This window comes from Mustela nivalis, assembly GCF_964662115.1.
Source record: "Mustela nivalis genome assembly, chromosome: 7".
NCBI classification, from domain to species: domain Eukaryota; kingdom Metazoa; phylum Chordata; class Mammalia; order Carnivora; family Mustelidae; genus Mustela; species Mustela nivalis.
The window spans coordinates 122,585,258-122,591,991 of NC_139026.1; the positions used below are offsets into that span (position 1 = coordinate 122,585,258).

The 6,734-nt window shown below is 39.5% G+C and overlaps 1 pseudogene across 1 annotated transcript in view; it reads left to right on the forward strand.

Annotated features, from left to right (window-relative positions):
• The window catches only part of LOC309869061 (heterogeneous nuclear ribonucleoprotein A1 pseudogene), a 361,742-nt pseudogene that overhangs the window by 215,766 nt on the left and 139,242 nt on the right, over positions 1 to 6,734 (forward strand). The window lies entirely within an intron of this gene.

Sequence of the window (6,734 nt, forward strand, 5' to 3'; positions counted from 1 at the left end):
CTGAGTATAGATTCTTAGCCTCTTTGGTTAGGTTTATTCCTAGGTATCTTATAGTTTGGGGTGCAATTGTAAATGGGATTGACTCTTTAATTTCTTTCTTCTGTCTTGCTGGTGTAGAGAAATGCAACTGATTTCTGTGCATTGATTTTATATCCTGACACTTTACTGAATTCCTGTACAAGTTCTAGCAGTTTTGGAGTGAGTCTTTTGGGTTTCCACATATAGTATCATATCATCTGCAAAGAGTGATAGTTTGACTTCTTCTTTGCCAATTTGGATGCCTTTAATTTCCTTTTGTTGTCTGATTGCTGAGGCTAGGACTTCTAGTACTATGTTGAATAGCAGTGGTGATAATGGACATCCCTGCTGTGCTCCTGACCTTAGCGGAAAGGCTTTCAGATTTTCTCCACTGAGAATGATATTTGCGGTGGGGTTTTCATAAATGGCTTTGATAATATTGAGGTATGTGCCCTCTATCCCTACACTTTGAAGAGTTTTGATCAGGGAGGGATGCTGTACTTTGTCGAATGCTTTTTCAGCATCTATTGAGAGTATCATATGGTTCTTGTTCTTTCTTTTATTAATGTGTTGTATCACATTGATTAATGTACTGTTGAATCCTAGTTGAATTCGCTAGTATTTTGGTGAGAATTTTTGCATCTGTGTTCATCAAGGATATTGGTCTATAGTTCTCTTTTGGTGGGATCCTTGTCTGGTTTTGAGATCAAGGTGATGCTGGCCTCATAAAATGAGTTTGGAAGTTTCCTTCCGTTTCTATTTTTTGGAACAGTTTCAGGAGAATAGGAATTAGTTCTTCTTTAAATATTCAGTAGAATTCCCCCGGGAAGCCGTCTGGCCCTGGGCTTTTGTTTGTTTGGAGATTTTTGATGACTGTTTCAATCTCCTTACTGGTTATGGGTCTGTTCAGGTTTTCTATTTCTTCCTGGTTCAGTTGTGGTAGTTTATATGTCTCTAGGAATTCATCTATTTCTTCCAGATTGTCAAATTTGTTTGCGTAGACTTGCTCATAGTATGTTCTTATCATTGTTTGTATTTCTTTGGTGTTAGTTGTAATCTCTCCTCTCTCATTCATGATTTTATTTATTTGGGTCCTTTCTCCTTTCTTTTTGCTATGTCTGGCCAGGGGTTTATCAATCTTATTAATTCTTTCAAGGAACAAGCTCTTAGTTTCACTGATTTGCTCTATTGATTTTTTGGTTTCTCTTTCATTGATTTCTGCTCTGATCTTTATGATTTCTCTTCTCCTGCTGGGTTTAGGGTTTCTTTCTTGTTCTTTCTCCAGCTCCTTTAGGTTTAGGGTTAGGTTGTGTACTTGAGATCTTCCTTGTTTCTTGAGAAAGGCTTGTACCGCTATATATTTTCCTCTCAGGACTGCCTTTGCTGTGTCCCACAGATTTTGAACATTGTGTTTTCATTATAATTTGTTTCCATGAATTTTTTCAATTCTTCTTTAATTTCCTGGTTGACCCATTCATTCTTTAAAAGGATGCTGTTTAGTCTCCATGTGTTTGGGTTCTCTCCAAATTTCCTCTTGTGATTGAGTTCTAGCTTCAGAGCATTGTGGTCTGAAAATATTCAGGGAATGATCCCAATCTTTTGATACCAGTTGAGACCTGATTTAGGACCCAGGATGTGATCTATTCTGGAGAATGTGCCATGTGCACTAGAGAAGAATGTGTATTCTGTTGCTTTGGGATGAAATGTTGTGAATATATCTGTGATGTCCATCTGGTTCAGTGTGTCATATAAGGCCTTTATTTCCTTGTTGATCTTTTGCTTGGATGATCTGTCCATTTCAGGGAAGGGAGTGTTAAAGTCTCCTACTATTATTATATTATTATTGTTGTGTTTCTTTGATTTTGTTATTAATTGGTATATAGTTGGTTGCTCCCACATTAGGGGCATAGATATTTAAAATTGTTAGATCTTCTTGTTGGACAGATCCTTTGAGTATGATATAGTGTCCTTCCTCATCTCTTATTATAGACTTTGGCTTAAAATCTAATTGATCTGATATAACAATTGCTACTCCAGTTTTCTTCTGATGTCCATTAGCATGGTACATTGTTTTTTACCCCCTCACTTTAAATCTGGAGGTGTCTTCAGGTCTAAAATGAGTTTCCTGTAGGCAACATATAGATGGGTTTTGTTTTTTATCCATTCTGATACCCTGTGTCTTTTGATGGAGGCATTTAGCCCATTAATATTCAGGGTAACTATTGAGAGATACGAATTTAGTGCCATTGTATTGCCTGTAAGGTGACTGTTACTGTACATTGTCTCTGTTCCTTTCTGATCTACTACTTTTAGGCTCTCTCTTTGCTTAGAAGACCCCTTTCAATATTTCCTGTAGAGCTGGTTTGGTGTTTGCAAATTCTTTCAGTTTTTGTTTGTCATGGAAGCTTTTTATCTCTCCTATTTTCAATGATAGCCTAGCTGGATATTCTTGGCTGCATGTTTTCCTCATTTAGTGCTCTGAATATATCATGCCAGCTCTTTCTGGCCTGCCAGGTCTCTGTGGATAAGTCTGCTGTCAATTTAATATTTTTACCATTGTATGTTGCAGACTCCTTTTCCCAGGCTGCTTTCAGAATTTTCTCTTTATCACTAAGACTTGTAAATTTTACTATTAGGTGATGGGGTGTGGACCTATTCTTGTTGATTTTGAGGGCGGTTCTCTGTACCTCCTGGATTTTGATGCTTGTTCCCTTTGCCATATTAGGGAAACTCTCTCCAATAATTCTCTCCAATATACCTTCTGCTCCCCTCTCTCTTTCTTCTTCTTCTGGAATCCCAATTATTCTAATGTTGTTTCGTCTTATGGTGTCACTTATCTCTCGAATTCTCCCCTCGTGGTCCAGTAGCTTTTTGTCCCTCTTTTGCTCAGCTTCTTTATTCTATGTCATTTGGTCTTCTATATCGCTAATTCTTTCTTCTGCCTCATTTATCCTAGCAGTGAGAGCCTCCATTTTTTATTGCACCTCATTAATAGCTTTTTGATTTCAACTTGGTTAGATTTTAGTTCTTTAATTTCTCCAGAAAGGGCTTTATATCTCCGAGAGGGTTTCTCCAATATCTTCCATGCCTTTTTTGAGCCCTGCTAGAACCTTGAGAATCGTCATTCTGAACTTAGATCTGACATATTACCAATGTCTGTATTGATCAGGTCCCTAACCTTCGGTATTGCCTCTTGTTTTTTTGTTGTTGTTGTTGTGAATTTTTCTGCCTTGTCATTTTGTCCAGATAAGAGTATATGAAGGAGCAAGTAAAATACTAAAAGGGTGGCAAAGACCCCAGGAAAATACTCTTTAACGAAATCAGAAGAGATCCCAAATCATGAGGGGGGGGGGGGGATAAAGGGTATAAAAAGAGGTTCAGAAAAAAAAAAGAAACAATTAAAAAAAGAAAACTAATAAAGAGAAATATAAAAAAGAATATATATATATATATATATATATATATATATATATTAGATATATTAGATAAACTAGTTTTAAAATGTTAAAAAAGAAAAGGGTAAAAGTTAAAAAAAATTAGCAGAAGAAGAAAAAAGAAATTGAAAAAAATTAAATTAACTGCAAGACTAAAGAACCATGGGGAGAAAGCCATGAGTTCTGTGCTTTGCTTTCACCTCTGGAATTCTGCTGCTCTCCTTGGTATTGAACCTGCACTCCTTGGTAGGTGAACTTGGTCATGGCTGGATTTCTTGTTAATCTTCTGGGGGAGGGGCCTGTTGTAATGATTCTCAAGTATCTTTGCCCCAGGCGGAATTGCATTGCCCTTACCAGGATCTGGGCTGAGTAATCTGCTCAGGTTTGCTTTCAGGACCTTTTGTTCCCTGAATGCTTTCCATAGAGTTCTGGAGGCCGAGAATGAAAATGGCGGCCTTCCAGTCTCCGGCCCAGAGGAGCCAAGAGCTTGAGGCCCCACTCCTCAGTGTGCCCTCAGAGAATAGTGCCCAATTACTCCCTTCTCCCTGGCCTCTGGCCGCGCTCCGAGATCACCAAGCCTGCGACCGGTTCAAGGTAACCCCAAGCTGAGAGCTCACTCCTCGGCTCTGTCTCTGTAGCCGGCTTCCCCGTTCTAATACCTGCAAGCTCTGCGACACTCAGACACCCCCAATCATTCTGTAACCTTGCGGGACCTGAGGCCACGCTGACCCCATGTGGGCTTCACCCCAGTTTAGCCTCTGGAGTGATGTCCCTCAGCAGAACAGACTTTTGAAAGTCCTAATTTAGTGCTCCATTGCCCCGCAGCTTGCCGGGAGCCGGCCCCTCCTTCCGCAGTCTATCTTCCTGTTGCTTTGGATTCACTTCTCCGCCAGTCCGACCTTTCAGAAAGTGGTTGATTTTCTGTTTCTAGAATTGCTGTTCTTCTCTTGAATCTCCTGTTGGATTTGTAGGTGTTTGCAATCTTTATATGAGCTATCTAGCTGATCTCCTGCTACCTGATATAGTCCCAGCCTGCTACTTCTCCACCATCTTGACTCCTCCCCCTCCCTACACATTTTTTAATCAGGTTGTTTGTCTTTTTGTTGTTGAGTTGTATGAGTTCCTTACGTATTTTGGATATTAACCCATTATCAGATATACAGTTTGCAAATGTTGCCTCCCATTTGGTAGGTTGCCTTTTCTTGTTGATGGCTGATGGTTTTCTTTGATGGGCAGAAGGCTTTTGGTTTGATGAAGTCCCATTTGTTTACTTTTGCTTTTGTTTCCCTTGCCTTTAGAGTCATACCCACAAAGATGTCAGTAAAGCACATGTCAAGGAGTTTACTGCCTGGGTTTTCTCCTGGGAATTTTATGGTTTCAGGTCTTACATTCAAGTCTTGATTCATTTTTAGTTCATTTGTGTGTGTGGTGTAAGACAGTGTTCCAGTTTCATTCTTTTGCATGTGGTTCTCCAGTTTTCCCAGCACCAGTTGTTGAAGAAACTATCTTTTTTCCATTCTATGTTCTTGGTTCTTTCGTCATCATAGATGAATTGTTTATACATATGTGGGTTTTTTCTAGGCTCTCAATCTGTTCCATTCATCTGTGTGTTTGTGTTAGTACCAATAACATACTCTTTGACTATAGCTTTGTGATGTAGTTTGAAATCAGGGAGGCTGATACCTTCCCTTTTTATCCTTAAGATTGCTCTGGTGGTTTGGGGGATCTTTTGTGATTCCATACAAATTTTAGAATTATTTCTTCAACTCTGTGAAATATGCCATTGGAATTTTGATAAGCATTGCACTGAATCAGTAGATTACTTTGGGTAGTGTGGACATTTTAACAATATTCATTCTTCTCATCCATGAGCACAAAGTATCTATCCCTTTATTTGTGTGTTCACAAATAGAAGAGGATCCTTTCTATTCGCTTGGTGTGCACTTTGAGTACCTCCTATAGTCCTTTGAGGTTAGTCTCCAGGCAAATAAAACACTCTCCCAGGGTAAATCCCCGTTCCACCCACTGTGAAACCAGCTGTTCCTCATTCTGCCCAGATGCCCTATAGTCCCCTTCCAGCTCTTCATTTTGCTGCTGACCTTCACTCCCACCTTTTCCAGGTGGGTCCACACAGACAAAATGATCCATCCTAACTCATCCCAGTGCTGTCTTTGTTCCACATCTAGTCCTATGACACGGAACTGATGGTTAGGTGTTTGTCAAATGAATGAATGGACGAGAGAGACACAGATAAAATGGGCGATGAATTGTTTCCTGATTGATACATTGGCATGAGCTCAAAAATGCATTAAGGGAAGTAACAAATTGTGCTATCTGGTTTTCCTATTGAAGTTTATTTTTTCTAATTTATTTTATATTTGAAATTAATTTGAAAAGGCTTTTTGGTGGAACAGAGCTCCATACATGCTGTTTTCACAGGCTTTCCTGATGTACATTTTATGTCCAATTATTCTGTAATGCAGTTTCCTTAAGCCCTGTCAGGGATAGTCTTGCCTTCTTCCATTTCTAGCTGGACCTGAGCTTAAATAGGCTGCCCTTACAAAGAAACTGACAAAAATAGTGAAACTCAATTTAGGAAAACCTGTGCTTAGCAGATTAACAAGAAAGGGACTCTTGTTATTTCTTAGCAAATTGTTGTTTTTAAAAATCAAGACTATGTCTCTTTGCTGCCCCAACTTGTGTACAAATCTGGCACTGAATAAAATAAAACCCCCCTCCATGAGACTCCAAGGTGGCTCAGTGGATTAAGCCTGTGCCTTAGACTCAGGTCTTGATCACAGGGTCCTGGGATTGAGCCCCTTGTCGGGATCCCTGCTCATGGAGCTGTCTGCCTCTCCCTCCACCCCTCCCTACTGCTTATGCATGTGGGTGTGTGTCTGTGTGCGTGTGTAGGTCTCTCTCAAAAAAAAAAAAAAAATCAAATCTTCAGAATAAATTAAATTCTCCCAGTTCATGCCCATTAGAAACCTAAACTATCTAAAATTGTCCCTGTAGTTTGAAAGAGTTTAGGTTTCGTTCATAAATGTGGAGGATTTTCAGCTGTCTTACCCAATAAAAAATAGCAGATGAAGCCACCTTAGTCTTCCTTCTTCAGGAACAGAGAAAAACAACTTGAAAAGATCTGGCCTTTTTTTTTTTTTTTTAAGGAGGCTGCCTGGGTTGGAGAAGTCATGCAAGGAATCCTGTGTCAGAGCACAAGCATCTCCCTTATTTCTACTCCACAATGCCCTTCATTACATGTGCCTATGTTAGATGGTGTTC